Here is a 22,185-nt window from a genome sequence, read left to right on the forward strand (position 1 = left end):
CCTAGTTGGATTTTTTTTCAAGCAAAGTTTTTTTAAAAGCAATTTTCTAAGCACTTCAATCGTTGGACGAGCACATAAAGTAAGGACAATTTAAATTCAAAGGAGATAGACCCAATTATTAAAGGTCTACTTTATCATCACCCAGTAAGCAGAGTTGAAAACTGTACAGGGAGAGTACATTGGACTTCAATTACAATGCTTAAATCACTTAGCCATCACAGCAGTAGGAATCTAAGGAAATTGATGAGGAGAAAGCAGAAGTGGGCTATATGCTTCAAGCAAGTTAAGAACATGGGTGGGGAGACCCCTTTGAAATTCAGGTCCAACGTCTAAAGAACTTGGCCATTGCAGCTGTTGGAATGCAAGTAAAGGGATTGGGATTTGGAAACAGACATCATTGGTGAAAAATGGTAAACTTGATGGCACAACATTTTGATCTTATTACACCAAGTAACCTCGGTCCTTTCCAAAGCTGTGAAGGTTGGAAGTTTAATGTGCAAGTCAAAAACCTATGTGCAGAGAAAGTACAAGTGGACTATTCACTGAGAATAAGATTTAAAAAAGAGCAGAGAGACCCAATGGGGTTTCAAGTCTGAGGACATACCGACCTGTCTCTCAGAATTTCCATCATAAATCTAATACAAACAGCAGTCTCTGTACTGAAGAGACTATTTGAACTGTTTGTCAATGCAGATATACTCTGAGAACCTGAATCAAAGGACAAGTCCATGCATTTAGCACACATTATCCTTATCAAGTCTCCAATGACATGTTGCAAATAAAGACTGTCTTGTCAAAGCACGTGAGCAGGGTTCAAACCTGCACGAGGAGACCCCATTGGATTTCAAGTCCAATGCGTTTACCACTCGGCCATCGCAGCTTGCTATGTTACAAACCAGTCCTTAACCAGTCGGCTATCTGATTCTGTACATATTACTTCTGTAAAGACTAGACCTTCTACTGCAGAGCCTGTTTGAACTGATTGTCAAGGAAAAAATATTCTGAGCACTTGAATCAAAGGACAAGTCCATGCATTAAGCACATTATCCATATCAAGTCTCCAATGACATGTTGCAAATAAAGAATTGTTTGTCAAAGCGCTGTGAGCAGGGTTCGAACCTGCGCGGGGAGAACCCATTGGATTTCGAGTCCAACGCCTTAACCTCTCGGCCATCGCAGCTTGCTATGTTAAAAACCAGGCGGCTATCTGATTCTGTACATTTTACTTCTGTAAAGACGAGACTTTCTGCTGAAGAGCCTATTTGAACTGTTTGTCAATGCAGATATACTCTGAGCACCTGAATCAAAGGACAAGTCCATGCATTATCCATATCAAGTCTCCAATGACATGTTGCAAATAAAGACTGGCTTGTCAAAGCGCGTGAGCAGGGTTCAAACCTGCGTGGGGAGACCCAATTGGATTTCAAGTCCAACACCTTTACCACTCGGCCATCGCAGCTTGCTATGTTAGAAACCAGTCCTTAACCAGTCGGCTATCTGATTCTGTACATATTACTTCTGTAAAGACTAGACCTTCTACTGCAGAGCCTGTTTGAACTGATTGTCAAGGAAAAAATATTCTGAGCACTTGAATCAAAGGACAAGTCCATGCATTTAGCACACATTATCCATATAAAGACTCGTTTGTCGAAGCGCTGTGAGCAGGGTTCGAACCTGCGCGGGGAGACCCCATTGGATTTCAAGTCCAACGCCTTAACCACTCGGCCATCACAGCTTGCTACATTAAAAACCAGGCGGCTATCTGATTCTGTACATTTTACTTCTGTAAAGACGAGACTTTCTGCTGAAGAGCCTGTTTGAACTGATTGTCAAGGAAAAAATATTCTGAGCACTTGAATCAAAGGACAAGTCCATGCATTAAGCACATTATCCATATCAAGTCTCCAATGACATGTTGCAAATAAAGAATTGTTTGTCAAAGCGCTGTGAGCAGGGTTCGAACCTGCGCGGGGAGACCCCATTGGATTTCAAGTCCAACGCCTTAACCACTCGGCCATCACAGCTTGCTACATTAAAAACCAGGCGGCTATCTGATTCTGTACATTTTACTTCTGTAAAGACGAGACTTTCTGCTGAAGAGCCTGTTTGAACTGTTTGTCAAGGAAAAAATATTCTGAGCACTTGAATCAAAGGACAAGTCCATGCATTTAGCACACATTATCCATATCAAGTCTCCAATGACATGTTGCAAATAAAGACTGGTTTGTCAAAGCGCTCAAACCTGGGTTTGAACCAGGGTTCAAACCTGCGCGGGGAGACCCCTACATTAGGGTTCGAACGTGCGCGGGGAGACCCCCTTGGATTTCAAGTCCAACGCCTTTACCATCGCAGCTTGCTATGTTAAAAACCAGTCGGCTATCTGATTCTGTACATTTTACTGCTGTAAAGACTAGACCTTCTACTGAAGAGCCTATTTGAACTGTTTGTCATTGCAGATATACTCTGAGCACCTGAATCAAAGTCCATGCATTTAGCATACGTTATCCATATCAAGTCTCCAATGACATGTTGCAAATAAAGACTGGTTTGTCAAAGCGCTGTGAGCAGGGTTCGAACCTGCGCGGGGAGACCCCATTGGATTTCAAGTCCAACGCCTTAACCACTCGGTCATCACAGCTTGCTACACTAAAAAACAGGCGGCTATCTGATTCTGTACATTTTACTTCTGTAAAGACGACACTTTCTACTGAAGTGCCTATTTGAACTGTTTGTCAATGCAGATATACTCTGAATCAAAGGATGCATTTAGCACACATTATCCTTATCAAGTCTCCAATGACATGTTGCAAATAAAGACTGGTTTGTCAAAGCACGTGAGCAGGCTTCAAACCTGCGCGGGGAGACCCCATTGGATTTCAAGTCCAACGCCTTTACCACTCGGCCATCGCAGCTTGCTATGTTAAAAACCAGTCGGCTATCTGATTCTGTACATTTTACTTCTGTAAAGACTAGACCTTCTACTGAAGAGACTCTTTGAATTGTTTGTTATTGCAGATATACTCTGAGCACCTGAATCAAAGTCCATGCATTATCAAGTCTCCAATGACATGTTGCAAAGAAAGACTGGTTTGTCAAAGCGCTGTGAGCAGGGTTCAAACCTGCGCGGGGAGACCCCATTGGATTTCAAGTCCAACGCCTTAACCACTCGGCCATCACAGCTTGCTACACTAAAAACCAGGCGGCTATCTGATTCTGTACATTTTACTTCTGTAAAGACGAGACTTTCTACTGAAGTGCCTATTTGAACTGTTTGTCAATGCAGATATATTCTGAATCAAAGGACAAGTCCATGCATTTAGCACACATTATCCTTATCAAGTCTCCAATGACATGTTGCAAATAAAGACTGGTTTGTCAAAGCACGTGAGCAGGGTTCAAACCTGCGCGGGGAGACCCCATTGGATTTCAAGTCCAACGCCTTAACCACTCGGCCATCACAGCTTGCTACATTAGGGTTGCAACGTGCGCGGGGAGACCCCATTGGATTTCAAGTCCAACGCCTTTACCACTCGGCCATCGCAGCTTGCTATGTTAAAAACCAGTCCTTAACCAGTCGGCTATCTGATTCTGTACATTTTTCTTCTGTAAAGACTAGACCTTCTACTGAAGAGCCTGTTTGAACTGTTTGTCAAGGAAAAAATATTCTGAGCACTTGAATCAAAGGACAAGTCCATGCATTTAGCACACATTATCCATATCACGTCTCAAAAGACATGTTGCAAATACTGCAAAGACTGGTTTGTCAAAGCGCGTGAGCAGGGTTCAAACCTGCGCGGGGAGACCCCTACATTAGGGTTCGAACGTGCGCGGGGAGACGCCATTGGATTTCAAGTCCAATGCCTTTACCACTCGGCCATCACAGCTTGCTATGTTAAAAACCAGTCGGCTATCTGATTCTGTACATTTTACTACTGTAAAGACGAGGCTTTCTACTGAAGTGCCTATTTGAACTGTTCGTCAATGCAGATATACTCTGAATCAAAGGACAAGTCCATGCATTTAGCACACATTATCCTTATCAAGTCTCCAATGACATGTTGCAAATAAAGACTGGTTTGTCAAAGCGCGTGAGTAGGGTTCAAACCTGCGCGGGGAGACCCCATTGGATTTCAAGTCCAACGCCTTTACCACTCGGCCATCGCAGCTTGCTATGTTAAAAACCAGTCCTTAACCAGTCGGCTATCTGATTCTGTACATTTTACTTCTGTAAAGACTAGACCTTCTACTGAAGAGCCTGTTTGAACTGTTTGTCAAGGAAAAAATATTCTGAGAAGTTGAATCAAAGGACAAGTCCATGCATTTAGCACACATTATCCATATCAAGTCTCCAATGACATGTTGCAAATAAAGAATTGTTTGTCAAAGCGCTGTGAGCAGGGTTCGAACCTGCGCGGGGAGACCCCATTGGATTTCAAGTCCAACGCCTTAACCACTCGGCCATCACAGCTTGATACACTAAAAACCAGGCGGCTATCTGATTCTGTACATTTTACTTCTGTAAAGACGAGACTTTCTACTGAAGTGCCTATTTGAACTGTTTGTCAATGCAGATATACTCTGAATCAAAGGACAAGTCCATGCATTTAGCACACATTATCCTTATCAAGTCTCCAATGACATGTTGCAAATAAAGACTGGTTTGTCAAAGCACGTGAGCAGGGTTCAAACCTGCGCGGGGAGACCCCATTGGATTTCAAGTCCAACGCCTTAACCACTCGGCCATCACAGCTTGCTACATTAGGGTTGGAACGTGCGCGGGGAGACCCCATTGGATTTCAAGTCCAACGCCTTTACCACTCGGCCATCGCAGCTTGCTATGTTAAAAACCAGTCCTTAACCAGTCGGCTATCTGATTCTGTACATTTTACTTCTGTAAAGACTAGACCTTCTACTGAAGAGCCTGTTTGAACTGTTTGTCAAGGAAAAAATATTCTGAGCACTTGAATCAAAGGACAAGTCCATGCATTTAGCACACATTATCCATATCAAGTCTCCAATGACATGTTGCAAATAAAGAGTTGTTTGTCAAAGCGCTGTGAGCAGGGTTCGAACCTGCACGGGGAGACCCCATTGGATTTCGAGTCCAACACCTTAAACTCTCGGCCATCACAGCTTCTCCTGTTACTGACAGACCCTTAACCAGTCCACTATCTCGTTCTGTCCATTTTACCTCTAAAGTGACCAGATTATTGCTATTGAAGAGCCTACTTGAAACATTTGTCATGGAAGATCAATTCTGAGCACTTGAATCAAAGGATATGTCCAAGCATTATCCATATCAAGTCCCCAATGACATGTTACAATTAAAGACTGGATAGTCAAAGCGCTGCTCGCAGGGTTCAAACCTGCACTGGGCAACCCCCATGGATTTTGAGTCCAACGATTTAACCATTCTGCAATTACAGCTTTCTGAGGTACCTCACACGAGGACAAAAGTATCCAAATTCAACTGCCTAGTTGGATTTTTTTTCAAGCAAAGTTTTTTTAAAAGCAATTTTCTAAGCACTTCAATCGTTGGACGAGCACATAAAGTAAGGACAATTTAAATTCAAAGGAGATAGACCCAATTATTAAAGGTCTACTTTATCATCACCCAGTAAGCAGAGTTGAAAACTGTACAGGGAGAGTACATTGGACTTCAATTACAATGCTTAAATCACTTAGCCATCACAGCAGTAGGAATCTAAGGAAATTGATGAGGAGAAAGCAGAAGTGGGCTATATGCTTCAAGCAAGTTAAGAACATGGGTGGGGAGACCCCTTTGAAATTCAGGTCCAACGTCTAAAGAACTTGGCCATTGCAGCTGTTGGAATGCAAGTAAAGGGATTGGGATTTGGAAACAGACATCATTGGTGAAAAATGGTAAACTTGATGGCACAACATTTTGATCTTATTACACCAAGTAACCTCGGTCCTTTCCAAAGCTGTGAAGGTTGGAAGTTTAATGTGCAAGTCAAAAACCTATGTGCAGAGAAAGTACAAGTGGACTATTCACTGAGAATAAGATTTAAAAAAGAGCAGAGAGACCCAATGGGGTTTCAAGTCTGAGGACATACCGACCTGTCTCTCAGAATTTCCATCATAAATCTAATACAAACAGCAGTCTCTGTACTGAAGAGACTATTTGAACTGTTTGTCAATGCAGATATACTCTGAGAACCTGAATCAAAGGACAAGTCCATGCATTTAGCACACATTATCCTTATCAAGTCTCCAATGACATGTTGCAAATAAAGACTGTCTTGTCAAAGCACGTGAGCAGGGTTCAAACCTGCACGAGGAGACCCCATTGGATTTCAAGTCCAATGCGTTTACCACTCGGCCATCGCAGCTTGCTATGTTACAAACCAGTCCTTAACCAGTCGGCTATCTGATTCTGTACATATTACTTCTGTAAAGACTAGACCTTCTACTGCAGAGCCTGTTTGAACTGATTGTCAAGGAAAAAATATTCTGAGCACTTGAATCAAAGGACAAGTCCATGCATTAAGCACATTATCCATATCAAGTCTCCAATGACATGTTGCAAATAAAGAATTGTTTGTCAAAGCGCTGTGAGCAGGGTTCGAACCTGCGCGGGGAGAACCCATTGGATTTCGAGTCCAACGCCTTAACCTCTCGGCCATCGCAGCTTGCTATGTTAAAAACCAGGCGGCTATCTGATTCTGTACATTTTACTTCTGTAAAGACGAGACTTTCTGCTGAAGAGCCTATTTGAACTGTTTGTCAATGCAGATATACTCTGAGCACCTGAATCAAAGGACAAGTCCATGCATTATCCATATCAAGTCTCCAATGACATGTTGCAAATAAAGACTGGCTTGTCAAAGCGCGTGAGCAGGGTTCAAACCTGCGTGGGGAGACCCAATTGGATTTCAAGTCCAACACCTTTACCACTCGGCCATCGCAGCTTGCTATGTTAGAAACCAGTCCTTAACCAGTCGGCTATCTGATTCTGTACATATTACTTCTGTAAAGACTAGACCTTCTACTGCAGAGCCTGTTTGAACTGATTGTCAAGGAAAAAATATTCTGAGCACTTGAATCAAAGGACAAGTCCATGCATTTAGCACACATTATCCATATAAAGACTCGTTTGTCGAAGCGCTGTGAGCAGGGTTCGAACCTGCGCGGGGAGACCCCATTGGATTTCAAGTCCAACGCCTTAACCACTCGGCCATCACAGCTTGCTACATTAAAAACCAGGCGGCTATCTGATTCTGTACATTTTACTTCTGTAAAGACGAGACTTTCTGCTGAAGAGCCTGTTTGAACTGATTGTCAAGGAAAAAATATTCTGAGCACTTGAATCAAAGGACAAGTCCATGCATTAAGCACATTATCCATATCAAGTCTCCAATGACATGTTGCAAATAAAGAATTGTTTGTCAAAGCGCTGTGAGCAGGGTTCGAACCTGCGCGGGGAGACCCCATTGGATTTCGAGTCCAACGCCTTAACCTCTCGGCCATCGCGGCTTGCTATTTTAAAAACCAGTCCTTAACCAGTCGGCTATCTGATTCTGTACATTTTACTTCTGTAAAGACGAGACTTTCTGCTGAAGAGCCTATTTGAAATGTTTGTCAATGCAGATATACTCTGAGAACCTGAATCAAAGGACAAGTCCATGCATTTAGCACACATTATCCTTATCAAGTCTCCAATGACATGTTGCAAATAAAGACTGGCTTGTCAAAGCGCGTGAGCAGGGTTCAAACCTGCGTGGGGAGACCCCATTGGATTTCAAGTCCAACACCTTTACCACTCGGCCATCGCAGCTTGCTATGTTAGAAACCAGTCCTTAACCAGTCGGCTATCTGATTCTGTACATATTACTTCTGTAAAGACTAGACCTTCTACTGCAGAGCCTGTTTGAACTGATTGTCAAGGAAAAAATATTCTGAGCACTTGAATCAAAGGACAAGTCCATGCATTAAACACATTATCCATATCAAGTCTCCAATGACATGTTGCAAATAAAGAATTGTTTGTCAAAGCGCTGTGAGCAGGGTTCGAACCTGCGCGGGGAGACCCCATTGGATTTCGAGTCCAACACCTTTACCAATCGGCCATCGCAGCTTGCTATGTTAGAAACCAGTCCTTAACCAGTCGGCTATCTGATTCTGTACATATTACTTCTGTAAAGACTAGACCTTCTACTGCAGAGCCTGTTTGAACTGATTGTCAAGGAAAAAATATTCTGAGCACTTGAATCAAAGGACAAGTCCATGCATTTAGCACACATTATCCATATCAAGTCTCCAATGACATGTTGCAAATAAAGAATTGTTTGTCAAAGCACTGTGAGCAGGGTTCGAACCTGCGCGGGGAGACCCCATTGGATTTCGAGTCCAACGCCTTAACCTCTCGGACATCACAGCTTCTCCTGTTACCGACAGACCCTTAACCAGTCCGCTATCTTGTTCTGTCCATTTTACCTCTAAAGTGACCAGATTATTGCTATTGAAGAGCCTACTTGAAACATTTGTCATGGAAGATCAATTCTGAGCACTTGAATCAAAGGACATGTCCAAGCATTATCCATATCAAGTCCCCAATGACATGTTACAATTAAAGACTGGATTGTCAAAGCGCTGCTCGCAGGGTTCAAACCTGCACTGGGCAACCCCCATGGATTTTCAGTCCAACGATTTAACCATTCAGCAATCATAGCTTTCTGAGGTACCTCACACAAGGACAAAAGTATCCCAATTCAACTGCCTAGTTGGATTTTTTTTCAAGCAAAGTTTTTTTTAAAGCAATTTTCTAAGCACTTCAATCGTTGGACGAGCACATAAAGTAAGGACAATTTAAATTCAAAGGAGATAGACCCAATTATTAAAGGTCTACTTTATCATCACCCAGTAAGCAGAGTTGAAAACTGTACAGGGAGAATACATTGGACTTCAATTACAATGCTTAAATCACTTAGCCATCATAGCAGTAGGAATCTAAGGAAATTGATGAGGAGAAAGCAGAAGTGGGCTATATGCTTCAAGCAAGTTAAGAACATGGGTGGGGAGACCCCTTTGAAATTCAGGTCCAACGTCTAAAGAACTTGGCCATTGCAGCTGTTGGAATGCAAGTAAAGGGATTGGGATTTGGAAACAGACATCATTGGTGAAAAATGGTAAACTTGATGGCACAACATTTTGATCTTATTGCACCAAGTAACCTCGGTCCTTTCCAAAGCTGTGAAGGTTGGAAGTTTAATGTGCAAGTCAAAAACCTATGTGCAGAGAAAGTACAAGTGGACTATTCACTGAGAATAAGATTTAAAAAAGAGCAGAGAGACCCAATGGGGTTTCAAGTCTGAGGACATACCGACCTGTCTCTCAGAATTTCCATCATAAATCTAATACAAACAACAGTCTCTGAACTGAAGAGACTATTTGAACTGTTTGTCAATGCAGATATACTCTGAGAACCTGAATCAAAGGACAAGTCCATGCATTTAGCACACATTATCCATATCAAGTCTCCAATGACATGTTGCAAATAAAGACTGGCTTGTCAAAGCGCGTGAGCAGGGTTCAAACCTGCGCGGGGAGACCCCATTGGATTTCAAGTCCAACGCCTTAACCACTCGGCCATCACAGCTTGCTACATTAAAAACCAGGCGGCTATCTGATTCTGTACATTTTACTTCTGTAAAGACGTGACTTTCTGCTGAAGAGCCTATTTGAACTGTTTGTCAATGCAGATATACTCTGAGCACCTGAATCAAAGGACAAGTCCATGCATTATCCATATCAAGTCTCCAATGACATGTTGCAAATAAAGACTAGCTTGTCAAAGCGCGTGAGCAGGGTTCAAACCTGCGTGGGGAGACCCAATTGGATTTCAAGTCCAACACCTTTACCACTCGGCCATCGCAGCTTGCTATGTTAGAAACCAGTCCTTAACCAGTCGGCTATCTGATTCTGTACATATTACTTCTGTAAAGACTAGACCTTCTACTGCAGAGCCTGTTTGAACTGATTGTCAAGGAAAACATATTCTGAGCACTTGAATCAAAGGACAAGTCCATGCATTTAGCACACATTATCCATTATCGTTTGTCGAAGCGCTGTGAGCAGGGTTCGAACCTGCGCGGGGAGACCCCATTGGATTTCAAGTCCAACGCCTTAACCACTCGGCCATCACAGCTTGCTACATTAAAAACCAGGCGGCTATCTGATTCTGTACATTTTACTTCTGTAAAGACGAGACTTTCTGCTGAAGAGCCTGTTTGAACTGATTGTCAAGGAAAAAATATTCTGAGCACTTGAATCAAAGGACAAGTCCATGCATTAAGCACATTATCCATATCAAGTCTCCAATGACATGTTGCAAATAAAGACTGGCTTGTCAAAGCGCGTGAGCAGGGTTCAAACCTGCGCGGGGAGACCCCATTGGATTTCAAGTCCAACGCCTTAACCACTCGGCCATCACAGCTTGCTACATTAAAAACCAGGCGGCTATCTGATTCTGTACATTTTACTTCTGTAAAGACGAGACTTTCTGCTGAAGAGCCTATTTGAACTGTTTGTCAATGCAGATATACTCTGAGCACCTGAATCAAAGGACAAGTCCATGCATTATCCATATCAAGTCTCCAATGACATGTTGCAAATAAAGACTGGCTTGTCAAAGCGCGTGAGCAGGGTTCAAACCTGCGTGGGGAGACCCAATTGGATTTCAAGTCCAACACCTTTACCACTCGGCCATCGCAGCTTGCTATGTTAGAAACCAGTCCTTAACCAGTCGGCTATCTGATTCTGTACATATTACTTCTGTAAAGACTAGACCTTCTACTGCAGAGCCTGTTTGAACTGATTGTCAAGGAAAAAATATTCTGAGCACTTGAATCAAAGGACAAGTCCATGCATTTAGCACACATTATCCATATAAAGACTCGTTTGTCGAAGCGCTGTGAGCAGGGTTCGAACCTGCGCGGGGAGACCCCATTGGATTTCAAGTCCAACGCCTTAACCACTCGGCCATCACAGCTTGCTACATTAAAAACCAGGCGGCTATCTGATTCTGTACATTTTACTTCTGTAAAGACGAGACTTTCTGCTGAAGAGCCTGTTTGAACTGATTGTCAAGGAAAAAATATTCTGAGCACTTGAATCAAAGGACAAGTCCATGCATTAAGCACATTATCCATATCAAGTATCCAATGACATGTTGCAAATAAAGAATTGTTTGTCAAAGCGCTGTGAGCAGGGTTCGAACCTGCGCGAGGAGACCGCATTGGATTTCAAGTCCAACGCCTTAACCTCTCGGCCATCGCAGCTTGCTATGTTAAAAACCAGTCCTTAACCAGTCGGCTATCTGATTCTGTACATTTTACTTCTGTAAAGACGAGACTTTCTGCTGAAGAGCCTATTTGAAATGTTTGTCAATGCAGATATACTCTGAGAACCTGAATCAAAGGACAAGTCCATGCAGTTAGCACACATTATCCTTATCAAGTCTCCAATGACATGTTGCAAATAAAGACTGGCTTGTCAAAGCGCGTGAGCAGGGTTCAAACCTGCGTGGGGAGACCCCATTGGATTTCAAGTCCAACACCTTTACCAATCGGCCATCGCAGCTTGCTATGTTAGAAACCAGTCCTTAACCAGTCGGCTATCTGATTCTGTACATATTACTTCTGTAAAGACTAGACCTTCTACTGCAGAGCCTGTTTGAACTGATTGTCAAGGAAAAAATATTCTGAGCACTTGAATCAAAGGACAAGTCCATGCATTTAGCACACATTATCCATATCAAGTCTCCAATGACATGTTGCAAATAAAGAGTTGTTTGTCAAAGCCCTGTGAGCAGGGTTCGAACCTGCGCGGGGAGACCCCATTGGATTTCGAGTCCAACGCCTTAACCTCTCGGACATCACAGCTTCTCCTGTTACCGACAGACCCTTAACCAGTCCGCTATCTTGTTCTGTCCATTTTACCTCTAAAGTGACCAGATTATTGCTATTGAAGAGCCTACTTGAAACATTTGTCATGGAAGATCAATTCTGAGCACTTGAATCAAAGGACATGTCCAAGCATTATCCATATCAAGTCCCCAATGACATGTTACAATTAAAGACTGGATTGTCAAAGCGCTGCTCGCAGGGTTCAAACCTGCACTGGGCAACCCCCATGGATTTTCAGTCCAACGATTTAACCATTCAGCAATCATAGCTTTCTGAGGTACCTCACACAAGGACAAAAGTATCCAAATTCAACTGCCTAGTTGGATTTTTTTTCAAGCAAAGTTTTTTTTAAAGCAATTTTCTAAGCACTTCAATCGTTGGACGAGCACATAAAGTAAGGACAATTTAATTTCAAAGGAGATAGACCCAATTATTAAAGGTCTACTTTATCATCACCCAGTAAGCAGAGTTGAAAACTGTACAGGGAGAATACATTGGACTTCAATTACAATGCTTAAATCACTTAGCCATCATAGCAGTAGGAATCTAAGGAAATTGATGAGGAGAAAGCAGAAGTGGGCTATATGCTTCAAGCAAGTTAAGAACATGGGTGGGGAGACCCCTTTGAAATTCAGGTCCAACGTCTAAAGAACTTGGCCATTGCAGCTGTTGGAATGCAAGTAAAGGGATTGGGATTTGGAAACAGACATCATTGGTGAAAAATGGTAAACTTGATGGCACAACATTTTGATCTTATTGCACCAAGTAACCTCAGTCCTTTCCAAAGCTGTGAAGGTTGGAAGTTTAATGTGCAAGTCAAAAACCTATGTGCAGAGAAAGTACAAGTGGACTATTCACTGAGAATAAGATTTAAAAAAGAGCAGAGAGACCCAATGGGGTTTCAAGTCTGAGGACATACCGACCTGTCTCTCAGAATTTCCATCATAAATCTAATACAAACAACAGTCTCTGAACTGAAGAGACTATTTGAACTGTTTGTCAATGCAGATATACTCTGAGAACCTGAATCAAAGGACAAGTCCATGCATTTAGCACACATTATCCTTATCAAGTCTCCAATGACATGTTGCAAATAAAGACTGGCTTGTCAAAGCGCGTGAGCAGGGTTCAAACCTGCGCGGGGAGACCCCATTGGATTTCAAGTCCAACGCCTTAACCACTCGGCCATCACAGCTTGCTACATTAAAAACCAGGCGGCTATCTGATTCTGTACATTTTACTTCTGTAAAGACGAGACTTTCTGCTGAACAGCCTATTTGAACTGTTTGTCAATGCAGATATACTCTGAGCACCTGAATCAAAGTCCATGCATTATCCATATCAAGTCTCCAATGACATGTTGCAAATAAAGACTGGTTTGTCAAAGCGCTGTGAGCAGGGTTCGAACCTGCGCGGGGAGACCCCATTGGATTTCAAGTCAAACGCCTTTATCGCAGCTTGCTATATTAAAAACCAGTCCTTCACCAGTCGGCTATCTGATTCTGTACATTTTACTTCTGTAAAGACTAGACCTTCTACTGAAGAGCCTGTTTGAACTGTTTGTCAAGGAAAAAATATTAAGAGCACTTGAATCAAAGGACAAGTCCATGCATTTAGCACACATTATCCATATCAAGTCTCCAATGACATGTTGCAAATAAAGAATTGTTTGTCAAAGCGCTGTGAGCAGGGTTCGAACCTGCGCGGGGAGACCCCATTGCATTTCGAGTACAACGCCTTAACCTCTCGGACATCACAGCTTCTCCTATTACCGACAGACCCTTAACCAGTCCGCTATCTCGTTCTGTCCATTTTACCTCTAAAGTGACCAGATTATTGCTATTGAAGAGCCTACTTGAAACATTTGTCATGGAAGATCAATTCTGAGCACTTGAATCAAAGGACATGTCCAAGCATTATCCATATCAAGTCCCCAATGACATGTTACAAATAAAGACTGGATTGTCAAAGCGCTGCTCGCAGGGTTCAAACCTGCACTGGGCAACCCCCATGGATTTTGAGTCCAACGATTTAACCATTCTGCAATCACAGCTTTCTGAGGTACCTCACACAAGTACAAAAGTATCCAAATGTAACTGCCTAGTTGGATTTTTTTTCAAGCAAAGTTTTTAAAAAGAAGCAATTTTCTAAGCACTTCAATCGTTGGACGAGCACATAAAGTAAGGACAATTTAAATTCAAAGGAGATAGACCCAATTATTAAAGGTCTACTTTATCATCACCCAGTAAGCAGAGTTGAAAACTGTACAGGGAGAATACATTGGACTTCAATTACAATGCTTAAATCACTTAGCCATCACAGCAGTAGGAATCTAAGGAAATTGATGAGGAGAAAGCAGAAGTGGGCTATATGCTTCAAGCAAGTTAAGAACATGGAGACTCCATTGAAATTCAGGTCCAACTTCTATAGAACTTGGCCATTGCAGCTGTTGGAATGCAAGTAAAGGGATTGGGATTTGGAAACAGACATCATTGGTGAAAAATGGTAAACTTGATGGCACAACATTTTGATCTTATTGCGTCAAGTAACCTCGGTCCTTTCCAAAGCTGTGAATGTTGGAAGTTTGTTGGAAGTGTTGGAAGTTTAATGTGCAAGTCAAAAACCTATGTGCAGAGAAAGTACAAGTGGACTTTTCACTGAGAATAAGATTTTAAAAAGAGCAGAGAGACCCAATGGGGTTTCAAGTCTGAGGACATACCGACCTGTCTCTCAGAATTTCCATCATAAATCTAATACAAACAACAGTCTGAACTGAAGAGACTATTTGAACTGTTTGTCAATGCAGATATACTCTGAGAACCTGAATCAAAGGACAAGTCCATGCATTTAGCACACATTATCCTTATCAAGTCTCCAATGACATGTTGCAAATAAAGACTGGCTTGTCAAAGCGCGTGAGCAGGGTTCAAACCTGCGCGGGGAGACCCCATTGGATTTCAAGTCCAACGCCTTAACCACTCAGCCATCACAGCTTGCTACATTAAAAACCAGGCGGCTATCTGATTCTGTACATTTTACTTCTGTAAAGACGAGACTTTCTGCTGAAGAGCCTATTTGAACTGTTTGTCAATGCAGATATACTCTGAGCACCTGAATCAAAGTCCATGCATTATCCATATCAAGTCTCCAATGACATGTTGCAAATAAAGACTGGTTTGTCAAAGCGCTGTGAGCAGGGTTCGAACCTGCGCGGGGAGACCCCATTGGATTTCAAGTCCAACGCCTTTACCACTCGGGCATCGCAGCTTGCTATATTAAAAACCAGTCCTTCACCAGTCGGCTATCTGATTCTGTACATTTTACTTCTGTAAAGACTAGACCTTCTACTGAAGAGCCTGTTTGAACTGTTTGTCAAGGAAAAAATATTCTGAGCACTTGAATCAAAGGACAAGTCCATGCATTTAGCACACATTATCCATATCAAGTCTCCAATGACATGTTGCAAATAAAGAATTGTTTGTCAAAGCGCTGTGAGCAGGGTTCGAACCTGCGCGGGGAGACCCCATTGCATTTCGAGTACAACGCCTTAACCTCTCGGACATCACAGCTTCTCCTATTACCGACAGACCCTTAACCAGTCCGCTATCTCGTTCTGTCCATTTTACCTCTAAAGTGACCAGATTATTGCTATTGAAGAGCCTACTTGAAACATTTGTCATGGAAGATCAATTCTGAGCACTTGAATCAAAGGACATGTCCAAGCATTATCCATATCAAGTCCCCAATGACATGTTACAAATAAAGACTGGATTGTCAAAGCGCTGCTCGCAGGGTTCAAACCTGCACTGGGCAACCCCCATGGATTTTGAGTCCAACGATTTAACCATTCTGCAATCACAGCTTTCTGAGGTACCTCACACAAGTACAAAAGTATCCAAATGTAACTGCCTAGTTGGATTTTTTTTCAAGCAAAGTTTTTAAAAAGAAGCAATTTTCTAAGCACTTCAATCGTTGGACGAGCACATAAAGTAAGGACAATTTAAATTCAAAGGAGATAGACCCAATTATTAAAGGTCTACTTTATCATCACCCAGTAAGCAGAGTTGAAAACTGTACAGGGAGAATACATTGGACTTCAATTACAATGCTTAAATCACTTAGCCATCACAGCAGTAGGAATCTAAGGAAATTGATGAGGAGAAAGCAGAAGTGGGCTATATGCTTCAAGCAAGTTAAGAACATGGAGACTCCATTGAAATTCAGGTCCAACGTCTAAATAACTTGGCCATTGCAGCTGTTGGAATGCAAGTAAAGGGATTGGGATTTGGAAACAGACATCATTGGTGAAAAATGGTAAACTTGATGGCACAACATTTTGATCTTATTGCGTCAAGTAACCTCGGTCCTTTCCAAAGCTGTGAATGTTGGAAGTTTGTTGGAAGTGTTGGAAGTTTAATGTGCAAGTCAAAAACCTATGTGCAGAGAAAGTACAAGTGGACTTTTCACTGAGAATAAGATTTTAAAAAGAGCAGAGAGACCCAATGGGGTTTCAAGTCTGAGGACATACCGACCTGTCTCTCAGAATTTCCATCATAAATCTAATACAAACAACAGTCTCTGAACTGAAGAGACTATTTGAACTGTTTGTCAATGCAGATATACTCTGAGAACCTGAATCAAAGGACAAGTCCATGCATTTAGCACACATTATCCTTATCAAGTCTCCAATGACATGTTGCAAATAAAGACTGGCTTGTCAAAGCGCGTGAGCAGGGTTCAAACCTGCGCGGGGAGACCCCATTGGATTTCAAGTCCAACGCCTTAACCACTCAGCCATCACAGCTTGCTACATTAAAAACCAGGCCTTAACCAGTCAGCTATCTGATTCTGTACATTTTACTTCTGTAAAGACAAGACTTTCTACTGAAGAGCCTATTTGAACTGTTTGTCAATGCAGATATACTCTGAGCACCTGAATCAAAGGACAAGTCCATGCATTAAGCACATTATCCATATCAAGTCTCCAATGACATGTTGCAAATAAAGACTGGTTTGTCAAAGCGCGTGAGCAGGGTTCAAACCTGCGCGGGGAAAACCCATTGGATTTCAAGCCCAACGCCTTTACCACTCGGACATCACAGCTTGCTATGTTAAAAACCAGTCCTTAACCAGTCAGCTATCTGATTCTGTACATTTTACTTCTGTAAAGACTAGACCTTCTACTGAAGAGCCTGTTTGAACTGTTTGTCAAGGAACCAGGTGACCAGATTATTGCTATTGTAGAGCCTACTTGAAACATTTGTCATGGAAGATCAATTCTGAGCACTTGAATCAAAGGACATGTCCAAGCATTTTCCATATCAAGTCCCCAATGACATGTTACAAATAAAGACTGGATTGTCAAAGCGCTGCTCGCAGGGTTCAAACCTGCACTGGGCAACCCCCATGGATTTTGAGTCCAACGATTTAACCATTCTGCAATCACAGCTTTCTGAGGTACCTCACACAAGTACAAAAGTATCCAAATGTAACTGCCTAGTTGGATTTTTTTTCAAGCAAAGTTTTTAAAAAGAAGCAATTTTCTAAGCACTTCAATCGTTGGACGAGCACATAAAGTAAGGACAATTTAAATTCAAAGGAGATAGACCCAATTATTAAAGGTCTACTTTATCATCACCCAGTAAGCAGAGTTGAAAACTGTACAGGGAGAATACATTGGACTTCAATTACAATGCTTAAATCACTTAGCCATCACAGCAGTAGGAATCTAAGGAAATTGATGAGGAGAAAGCAGAAGTGGGCTATATGCTTCAAGCAAGTTAAGAACATGGAGACTCCATTGAAATTCAGGTCCAACGTCTAAAGAACTTGGCCATTGCAGCTGTTGGAATGCAAGTAAAGGGATTGGGATTTGGAAACAGACATCATTGGTGAAAAATGGTAAACTTGATGGCACAACATTTTGATCTTATTGCGTCAAGTAACCTCGGTCCTTTCCAAAGCTGTGAATGTTGGAAGTTTGTTGGAAGTGTTGGAAGTTTAATGTGCAAGTCAAAAACCTATGTGCAGAGAAAGTACAAGTGGACTTTTCACTGAGAATAAGATTTTAAAAAGAGCAGAGAGACCCAATGGGGTTTCAAGTCTGAGGACATACCGACCTGTCTCTCAGAATTTCCATCATAAATCTAATACAAACAACAGTCTCTGAACTGAAGAGACTATTTGAACTGTTTGTCAATGCAGATATACTCTGAGAACCTGAATCAAAGGACAAGTCCATGCATTTAGCACACATTATCCTTATCAAGTCTCCAATGACATGTTGCAAATAAAGACTGGCTTGTCAAAGCGCGTGAGCAGGGTTCAAACCTGCGCGGGGAGACCCCATTGGATTTCAAGTCCAACGCCTTAACCACTCAGCCATCACAGCTTGCTACATTAAAAACCAGGCCTTAACCAGTCAGCTATCTGATTCTGTACATTTTACTTCTGTAAAGACAAGACTTTCTACTGAAGAGCCTATTTGAACTGTTTGTCAATGCAGATATACTCTGAGCACCTGAATCAAAGGACAAGTCCATGCATTAAGCACATTATCCATATCAAGTCTCCAATGACATGTTGCAAATAAAGACTGGTTTGTCAAAGCGCGTGAGCAGGGTTCAAACCTGCGCGGGGAAAACCCATTGGATTTCAAGCCCAACGCCTTTACCACTCGGACATCACAGCTTGCTATGTTAAAAACCAGTCCTTAACCAGTCAGCTATCTGATTCTGTACATTTTACTTCTGTAAAGACTAGACCTTCTACTGAAGAGCCTGTTTGAACTGTTTGTCAAGGAACCAGGTGACCAGATTATTGCTATTGTAGAGCCTACTTGAAACATTTGTCATGGAAGATCAATTCTGAGCACTTGAATCAAAGGACATGTCCAAGCATTATCCATATCAAGTCCCCAATGACATGTTACAAATAAAGACTGGATTGTCAAAGCGCTGCTCGCAGGGTTCAAACCTGCACTGGGCAACTGGCACAAACAACAGTATCTGTACTGAAGAGACTATTTTAACTGTTTGTCAAGGCAGATATACTCTAAGCACCTGAATCACTGGACAATTCCATGTATTAAGGACATTATCCATATCATGTCACCAAGGATATGTGGAGACCCCATTGGATTTCAAGTCGAACGCCTTAACCACTTGGCCATCACAGCATGGTATTTTAAAAACCAGTTCTTAACCAGTCGGCTATCTCATTCTGTACATTTTACTTCTGTAAAGACTCGACTATCTACTGAAAGAGCCAATTTGAACTGTTTTTCAAGGAATACATATTCTGAGCTCTTGAATCAAATTAAAAGTCTATGCATTAAGCACTTCATCAATATCAAGTCACCAATGCTATGTTACAAATAAAGACTGGTTTGTCAATGTGCTGCGAGCAGTTTTAGAAACTGTACGGGGAGACAACAATGGAGAATATTTCCAATGCTTAAACCACTTGGCCATCGCAGCAGTAGGAATCTAAGGAAAGTGGCAGTTTGATCAGGGTCTGCGTTGCATCTCTGCCCTCGTGCAAGGCCTGTGCACACTGGTATCGTCACCACAATTGCCAGCAGTGAATCCCTTCCCAGAGATGCGCAGCAGCGTTGCACAGACATGCTTAGTAAATAATGCAACCATAAATAATGCAACCACCTTCAGCTTGTTGTGAAGCCACAGGTCAGAGAATGCAAATACTGCAACAGTGGCTGATGTTGGGGTTTGTATGCAAATGTCTTTATATCTAATTGAAAGACTAAAACTTTTCCCTCGTCATAAGCATTGAGAGAAACAGCCACATAGGCAGCCTATTTCTGTGTAAGTAGTTGGTACTGTATAATCACAGAGATAACATATATTTCAGTCTTGTCTCACGGGAACCTTAACTTGAGAAATATTAGTAGATAATAGCAGAATCTACTGCACAGCCAGAGCTGATTATCTAGCAAAGGTGCTGGAGGCAAAAACTGGAGAAACAGGAAAAAGTCTGCACAGTTTAGAAATACTATTACAATCTATAATGAAATATCAGAATTTTATTGATGTGAGCAAAACAAACAGTTGTCTTAAAATGATAGGATTATTAAAACTATATTTTCGTCTGCACAATAAACAATAAATAAATACATTGTGACAGTTGTTAGTTGGTTAGCTAACTAGCGAATTTGAACCACATTATCATAGTCAAAACACCTCAATACAAGACCCTCTTATCTCAACATTCTCTTGCTCTCTACCTGTCTGTCTGTCTCTGTCTCTCTCATAAGATGATGAATGACATGCTTGGTGACACCATTGGCATGGAGACCACCAGCAGCCCAACCCTAGTAACCAGCATGCAGAAGCCTCTCCTCGTTCCCCATGGCAACCTCATCACTGCCTGCATTCCGAAGCTCACCCCAGTTCCTCTCCTCACTTCCACTACCCCACGCCCGTTCCCTCCATCTCTACACCTTTGTCAGATCCCACCCCTGTCCGCTCCTCCCTCCCACTCTACAGCCTAACCCCTGCCCTGCTCCGGTCCCGTCATATCCGCCGTCACTTCTGCTCCACCTCCCAGGGCTCCTCCATTACCAACTTTCTAGCCCAGCAGCAGAGGCAAGAGAAGGAAAGCACATCCCTGCTCTAGGACTTTCTGAGGAGACAGGAGGAGCAGGTGCGTTGTGGCAGGGCGGAGGCCCGGGAGAGGTGGTACTAGAGGGAGGTGCGCATGGCTGAGTCCCTGGGTAGGATGACCATGGCTCTGGAGATGAACTCCTCTCAACAGGACACAGTCATCGCCCTGCTACAGAGACTTTCCATGAGAGACAGGAAGTGACAGAGTCATCACCCTGCTGCAGGGTTGTCACTAGCTTATATAGCACAAAGTCAGGGGAGATGCATCTTCAACTGCTGAAAGTTGGACACTAATGTGGTTTCCCAACAGCAAGGTTCAGGACGACGCACAAGACATTCTACAAACACCCCACAGGGCCGACATCCCCGTTATTTGCAAGAGTAAGCGACGCAGGTACAGAGGACAAAGAGTCGGATGCCTGGTCATGACCCGGAGAAGGCGACTGGGAAAACTGCCATTGCCGTCAATACTACTCGCCAACGTGCAATCATTGGACAATAAATTAGACGAGGTACGATCACGAATATCCTACCAACGGGACATCAAAAACTGTAATATCCTACGTTTCACGGAATCGTGGCTGAATGACGACATGGATATTCAGCTAGCGGGATATATACTGCACCAGCAAGATAGAACAGCACACTCTGGTAAGACGAGGGGGGGGGGGGGGGGGGGGGCAGTCTATGCATATTTGTAAACAACAGCTGATTCACGAATTCTAAGGAAGTCTCTAGATTTTGCTCGCCTGAAGTAGAGTATATTGTGATAAATTGCAGGCCACACTACTTGCCTAGAGAGAGAACTCACCATCTCACGACGTAGGAGGTACTTGATGAGGTCTGGTGCCACTTGTGACTCAGGGAAGTTTTGTGTGTGTGACTGGAAGTGGGCTTGCTTTCCATTTCCACCATGCTGCTGTTCATTTCTTTTGAACGGAGAGTCTCTGCTCATGTTCTGTTGTTTGCTACTTACTGGAGTATGGCATGTAGCTGGGTCAACACTAAGCTCTTGTTTCTCCACTTCAAATGGAAGTTCAGCAAAGTAGGGCCTAGCACGTTGTTGCACATACTCACATGGACTTAAGGGCTGTGTCCCTGTGTCTAGTTCTTTGCGAAGCTCTCTGCGTTCTGATCCTACAGCTTCTTCAAAGGCTGCAGCTTCAGCCAACGCAGCAGCAGCTGCTCTCTCAACTTGGAGAACATATAAACTTGCCTCGAGGTCAGCTTTTTGCTTCAACAAGCTGGCCTCTATTTCTGCCTTTTGTTTCATCACAGAAGCTTCCTTCTCAGCATAGGAGACTTGTGCATGTGCTGCGTCTGCCTTGGCGCGTGCTTTGATGGCTGCAGAACTCGCCGTTGAGGATCTGCTTGACTGTTTTGATGACCTTGATCTTGTAGATTGAGACTTGGTCCCAATGTGCTGAAGAGGCTCTTCCATCTCTCTCTGTTGAACACCTGGCTCTGGTTGTTGCATCGTAGACTGCTGGTCTTCCCTAGGATAAGAGGCTTTGTTGGCTGATAAACGTAGAAACAAAACCACCGTGTGTGGTTATTCTTGAGCTTGAGCCCGCTGTGATGATGTTTTTTCACTATTCTGCCCTTGAGTTGCGTTCCCATGCAAAACTAGACAGATA

General features: G+C 42.7%; 37 non-coding genes across 37 annotated transcripts; all 37 read right to left on the reverse strand.

Moving 5' to 3' along the window:
* Positions 1–1,098: 1,098 nt before the first annotated feature.
* trnas-uga lies at positions 1,099–1,180 on the reverse strand. The gene has a single exon. It is a non-coding gene; the product is annotated as a tRNA-Ser (tRNA).
* Positions 1,181–1,376: 196 nt separating this feature from the next.
* Positions 1,377–1,459, reverse strand: trnas-uga. Its single transcript has one exon. It is a non-coding gene; the product is annotated as a tRNA-Ser (tRNA).
* A 194-nt stretch (positions 1,460–1,653) lies between these two features.
* trnas-uga lies at positions 1,654–1,735 on the reverse strand. The gene has a single exon. It is a non-coding gene; the product is annotated as a tRNA-Ser (tRNA).
* Positions 1,736–1,942: 207 nt separating this feature from the next.
* On the reverse strand, positions 1,943–2,024 carry trnas-uga. The gene has a single exon. It is a non-coding gene; the product is annotated as a tRNA-Ser (tRNA).
* Positions 2,025–2,556: 532 nt separating this feature from the next.
* On the reverse strand, positions 2,557–2,638 carry trnas-uga. Its single transcript has one exon. It is a non-coding gene; the product is annotated as a tRNA-Ser (tRNA).
* A 191-nt stretch (positions 2,639–2,829) lies between these two features.
* trnas-uga lies at positions 2,830–2,912 on the reverse strand. The gene has a single exon. It is a non-coding gene; the product is annotated as a tRNA-Ser (tRNA).
* Positions 2,913–3,098: 186 nt separating this feature from the next.
* On the reverse strand, positions 3,099–3,180 carry trnas-uga. The gene has a single exon. It is a non-coding gene; the product is annotated as a tRNA-Ser (tRNA).
* A 199-nt stretch (positions 3,181–3,379) lies between these two features.
* On the reverse strand, positions 3,380–3,462 carry trnas-uga. The gene has a single exon. It is a non-coding gene; the product is annotated as a tRNA-Ser (tRNA).
* Positions 3,463–4,083: 621 nt separating this feature from the next.
* trnas-uga lies at positions 4,084–4,166 on the reverse strand. The gene has a single exon. It is a non-coding gene; the product is annotated as a tRNA-Ser (tRNA).
* A 220-nt stretch (positions 4,167–4,386) lies between these two features.
* Positions 4,387–4,468, reverse strand: trnas-uga. The gene has a single exon. It is a non-coding gene; the product is annotated as a tRNA-Ser (tRNA).
* Positions 4,469–4,667: 199 nt separating this feature from the next.
* On the reverse strand, positions 4,668–4,750 carry trnas-uga. The gene has a single exon. It is a non-coding gene; the product is annotated as a tRNA-Ser (tRNA).
* Positions 4,751–5,052: 302 nt separating this feature from the next.
* On the reverse strand, positions 5,053–5,134 carry trnas-cga. The gene has a single exon. It is a non-coding gene; the product is annotated as a tRNA-Ser (tRNA).
* Positions 5,135–6,571: 1,437 nt separating this feature from the next.
* trnas-cga lies at positions 6,572–6,653 on the reverse strand. Its single transcript has one exon. It is a non-coding gene; the product is annotated as a tRNA-Ser (tRNA).
* A 196-nt stretch (positions 6,654–6,849) lies between these two features.
* Positions 6,850–6,932, reverse strand: trnas-uga. The gene has a single exon. It is a non-coding gene; the product is annotated as a tRNA-Ser (tRNA).
* A 194-nt stretch (positions 6,933–7,126) lies between these two features.
* trnas-uga lies at positions 7,127–7,208 on the reverse strand. The gene has a single exon. It is a non-coding gene; the product is annotated as a tRNA-Ser (tRNA).
* A 207-nt stretch (positions 7,209–7,415) lies between these two features.
* trnas-cga lies at positions 7,416–7,497 on the reverse strand. The gene has a single exon. It is a non-coding gene; the product is annotated as a tRNA-Ser (tRNA).
* Positions 7,498–7,715: 218 nt separating this feature from the next.
* trnas-uga lies at positions 7,716–7,798 on the reverse strand. The gene has a single exon. It is a non-coding gene; the product is annotated as a tRNA-Ser (tRNA).
* Positions 7,799–8,016: 218 nt separating this feature from the next.
* Positions 8,017–8,098, reverse strand: trnas-cga. The gene has a single exon. It is a non-coding gene; the product is annotated as a tRNA-Ser (tRNA).
* Positions 8,099–8,318: 220 nt separating this feature from the next.
* Positions 8,319–8,400, reverse strand: trnas-cga. Its single transcript has one exon. It is a non-coding gene; the product is annotated as a tRNA-Ser (tRNA).
* Positions 8,401–9,536: 1,136 nt separating this feature from the next.
* Positions 9,537–9,619, reverse strand: trnas-uga. Its single transcript has one exon. It is a non-coding gene; the product is annotated as a tRNA-Ser (tRNA).
* Positions 9,620–9,815: 196 nt separating this feature from the next.
* Positions 9,816–9,898, reverse strand: trnas-uga. Its single transcript has one exon. It is a non-coding gene; the product is annotated as a tRNA-Ser (tRNA).
* Positions 9,899–10,086: 188 nt separating this feature from the next.
* trnas-uga lies at positions 10,087–10,168 on the reverse strand. Its single transcript has one exon. It is a non-coding gene; the product is annotated as a tRNA-Ser (tRNA).
* A 205-nt stretch (positions 10,169–10,373) lies between these two features.
* On the reverse strand, positions 10,374–10,456 carry trnas-uga. Its single transcript has one exon. It is a non-coding gene; the product is annotated as a tRNA-Ser (tRNA).
* A 196-nt stretch (positions 10,457–10,652) lies between these two features.
* trnas-uga lies at positions 10,653–10,735 on the reverse strand. Its single transcript has one exon. It is a non-coding gene; the product is annotated as a tRNA-Ser (tRNA).
* A 194-nt stretch (positions 10,736–10,929) lies between these two features.
* On the reverse strand, positions 10,930–11,011 carry trnas-uga. Its single transcript has one exon. It is a non-coding gene; the product is annotated as a tRNA-Ser (tRNA).
* A 207-nt stretch (positions 11,012–11,218) lies between these two features.
* trnas-cga lies at positions 11,219–11,300 on the reverse strand. Its single transcript has one exon. It is a non-coding gene; the product is annotated as a tRNA-Ser (tRNA).
* Positions 11,301–11,518: 218 nt separating this feature from the next.
* Positions 11,519–11,601, reverse strand: trnas-uga. Its single transcript has one exon. It is a non-coding gene; the product is annotated as a tRNA-Ser (tRNA).
* Positions 11,602–11,819: 218 nt separating this feature from the next.
* On the reverse strand, positions 11,820–11,903 carry trnas-cga. Its single transcript has one exon. It is a non-coding gene; the product is annotated as a tRNA-Ser (tRNA).
* A 1,136-nt stretch (positions 11,904–13,039) lies between these two features.
* On the reverse strand, positions 13,040–13,122 carry trnas-uga. Its single transcript has one exon. It is a non-coding gene; the product is annotated as a tRNA-Ser (tRNA).
* A 483-nt stretch (positions 13,123–13,605) lies between these two features.
* trnas-cga lies at positions 13,606–13,687 on the reverse strand. The gene has a single exon. It is a non-coding gene; the product is annotated as a tRNA-Ser (tRNA).
* Positions 13,688–14,837: 1,150 nt separating this feature from the next.
* trnas-uga lies at positions 14,838–14,920 on the reverse strand. The gene has a single exon. It is a non-coding gene; the product is annotated as a tRNA-Ser (tRNA).
* A 192-nt stretch (positions 14,921–15,112) lies between these two features.
* trnas-uga lies at positions 15,113–15,194 on the reverse strand. The gene has a single exon. It is a non-coding gene; the product is annotated as a tRNA-Ser (tRNA).
* A 220-nt stretch (positions 15,195–15,414) lies between these two features.
* Positions 15,415–15,496, reverse strand: trnas-cga. Its single transcript has one exon. It is a non-coding gene; the product is annotated as a tRNA-Ser (tRNA).
* A 1,152-nt stretch (positions 15,497–16,648) lies between these two features.
* On the reverse strand, positions 16,649–16,731 carry trnas-uga. Its single transcript has one exon. It is a non-coding gene; the product is annotated as a tRNA-Ser (tRNA).
* Positions 16,732–16,947: 216 nt separating this feature from the next.
* trnas-uga lies at positions 16,948–17,030 on the reverse strand. Its single transcript has one exon. It is a non-coding gene; the product is annotated as a tRNA-Ser (tRNA).
* A 1,205-nt stretch (positions 17,031–18,235) lies between these two features.
* Positions 18,236–18,318, reverse strand: trnas-uga. The gene has a single exon. It is a non-coding gene; the product is annotated as a tRNA-Ser (tRNA).
* A 216-nt stretch (positions 18,319–18,534) lies between these two features.
* trnas-uga lies at positions 18,535–18,617 on the reverse strand. The gene has a single exon. It is a non-coding gene; the product is annotated as a tRNA-Ser (tRNA).
* Positions 18,618–22,185: the final 3,568 nt, after the last annotated feature.

The sequence above is a fragment of the Oncorhynchus mykiss genome, chromosome 12 (assembly GCF_013265735.2).
Source record: "Oncorhynchus mykiss isolate Arlee chromosome 12, USDA_OmykA_1.1, whole genome shotgun sequence".
Classification (NCBI taxonomy): domain Eukaryota; kingdom Metazoa; phylum Chordata; class Actinopteri; order Salmoniformes; family Salmonidae; genus Oncorhynchus; species Oncorhynchus mykiss.